This window comes from Mandrillus leucophaeus, unplaced genomic scaffold, assembly GCF_000951045.1.
Source record: "Mandrillus leucophaeus isolate KB7577 unplaced genomic scaffold, Mleu.le_1.0 Scaffold52, whole genome shotgun sequence".
Classification (NCBI taxonomy): Eukaryota; Metazoa; Chordata; class Mammalia; order Primates; family Cercopithecidae; genus Mandrillus; species Mandrillus leucophaeus.
In genome coordinates, this window is record NW_012105586.1 from 2,662,136 (window position 1) to 2,665,103 (window position 2,968).

Consider the following 2,968-nt stretch of genomic DNA (forward strand, 5'->3'; position numbering starts at 1 on the left):
CAAAAAAAAAAAAAAAAAAATCTGATCTGACAATCCTGTATCTCCAGTTTAATTCACTTACAAATGTATGATTTTGACATATTTATTTTAACCATCTTATTTTTGTGCTTGCTAGTAGCCAAATGTTTCATCTTTCTCCTTTCTTGCAGTTTTAAGAATTGATCAAGGTTTTCTTTTTCTTCAGGTCCTCCCCGGCTCTTCACTGGCTTGGAAACTGCACATTTCATATCTTTTCTTTCTGTGGTTATCCTATACACACACACACACACACACACACACACACACATTTAGAGACAGAGTCTTGCTCTATCCCCCAGGCTGGAGTGCAGTGGTGCAATCTTGTCTCACCGCAACTTCCACCTCCTGGGTTCAAGCAATTTTCATGCCTCAATCTCCCTAGTAGCTGGGATTACAGGTGCCTGCCACCATGCCCGGCTAATTTTTACACTTTTAGTAGATATCGGGCTTACCAAGTTGCTCAGGCTGGTCTGGAACTCCTGACCTCAGGTGATCTGTCCACCTCAGTCTCCCAAAGTGCTGGGATTACAGGCATGAGCCACCGCGCCCGGCTTCAAGATATTTAAAAATGTATATTTAACAAAATCTAAAGTTGCCAGTATTTAATCTCCTTCTAGGTCAAAACAAAGGGCTTCAGCACACTCTGTTTCTGGTCAGATCGTCCTGAATTACACATTATTGTCTGGGAGACTAAACCATGTTTACTATTTCCTTTGTGCAGCTCAGATCTTCCTTCTGAAAAAAATTCCATGTGCCATCAAAAGATTCTTCAGATGTCTCTATATCAAAGATCTATGGGTGATAAACTCAACTGTCATTTTTCTCAGTATCTTTATTTTACCCTCACCCCTGAAATGTAACTCACTGGTGCATAATTTTAGGTTGACAGTTATTTTTCTCACCACTTTGAATATATCATTCCACTGTCTTCTGACTTCTATTTGGCTGTTTAGACATCGGCTGCCAGTAATTGTCAATCTTTTTGAGACAATATCTTTTCTGTCTGGCTGCTTTTGGGAGCTTAATTTTTGTCTTTGGTGTTCTGAAGTATTCATTCATTCTACAACTTTGATAAAGCATTAACTGGGTGCCATGGGTGCCAACACTGTTCTAGGTGGTGAAGGTATAGAAGTGATTGAACCATGTTCTGTTAGAATGACTCTCTGTCATCCAGGCTGGCTGGGGTGCAGTGGCGCCATCATGGCTCACTGCAGTCTCGAACTCCCTGGGCTCAGGTGATCCTCCCACCTCAGCCTCCTGAGTAGCTGGGCCTACAGGCACCACTCCAGGCTAATTTTTGTGTCTTTTGTAGAGATGGGGTTTCAGCATGTTGCCCAGGTTGGTCTCCAACTCCTGGGCTCAAGTGATCCACCCACCTTGGCCTCCCAAAGTGCTGGGATTACAGGTGTGAGCCACTGCGCCCAGCCTCTTTTTATTTATCCTGTTTGGGAATTGTTTAGCTTCTTGAACCTGAGCTTTGTTGTCTTTCCATTTTGGAAAATATTCTGACTTATCTCTCTGAATGTTGCTTCTCTTCCATCATCTCCTTCAGGAACTCTGGCTATATTTATATCGTTCCTTCTCACTCTATCCTTTGTGTCTTTTTTTTTTTTCCAAGATGGAATCTTGCTCTGTCACCCAGGCTGGAGTACAGTGGCATGATCTTGGCTCACTGCAACCTCTGCCTCTCATGTTCAAGTGATTCTCCCACCTTAGCCTCCCAAGTAGCTAGGATCACAGGCACGAGCCACCACGCCTGGCTAGTCTTTGTATTTTAGTAGAGACGTGGTTTTGCCATGTTGACCAGGCTGGTCTCGAACTCCTGACCCCAGGTAATCCTCCTGCTTCCCAAAGTACTGGGATTACAGGCGTAAGCCACTGTGCCTGGCCTTGAAATAAAGTATTTTTAAAACCACTGGGCTAGGGGAGGTCTAAGTTTCCTTCAAGTTCAAATTTGTGATACTGAATTGTCATCTTAGATATGACAATATTTTATGACAACCTGTTGACTCTGTAGATAGTTTCTGGACTTAGAGGTGTGTACAAAAGCACCTGACCACCTGTAGAACTGGGTCCTGAGTTCTGTTGCTAGTGAGGAAAATCTGTTTTACTTCCTGAAAAATTTTCCAATCTTTTGAGAACTTGTAGAAAGCACTCAAGAAATGTTCATAGAATTGGGTCAAAGAGATGAATTGACTTGCCCGAGATCACACAGCTCAAAGCTGATGATGCTGGGATCCATGCCTAGGCAGCCGAGCCCAAAGCCAGGCTCCAGGCCACTGTGCCATGGGCTTCCCTGTGGAAGCTGAGCAGAGGGACACCAGCCTTGGGCCCACGCAGTCCTCTCCAGCTCCCCTCCCAGGCACGAGGGCACCACACTACTTTATCCAGACAGCCTCGGAGGCTGGGGCTGGGTCCCAGGCAGGACTGTAGGGCCCCAAGTGCCCCGCACTCCTCACGCCCATCCCCTCCTCTGTACATTCATCCAAGGCACCAAGGTGGTCCTTTTAGAATGCAGGCCAGGCCCAGTGGCTCATGACTGTAATCCCAGAACTTTGGGAGGCTAAGGCAGGCGGATCACCTGAGGCCAGGAGTTCAAGAGCAGCCTGGCCAACATGGTGAAACCCCATCTCTACTAAAAATACAAAAATTAGCCGGGCGTGGTGGCAGGCACTTATTATCTCAGCTATTTGGAAGGTCGAGGCAGAAGAATTGCTTGAACCCAGTTGCAGTGAGCCAAGATCGCACCATTGCACTCCAGCCTGGGCAACAAGAGCATAACTGTGTCTCAAAACAAAACAAAACAAAACAAAAAGCTGGCTGCGGTGGCTCACGCCTGTAATCCCAGCACTTTGGGAGGCCGAGGTGGGTGGATTATGAGGTCAGGAGATGGAGACCTTCCTGGCTAACACGGTGAAACCCCGTCTCTACCAAATATACAAAAAATTTG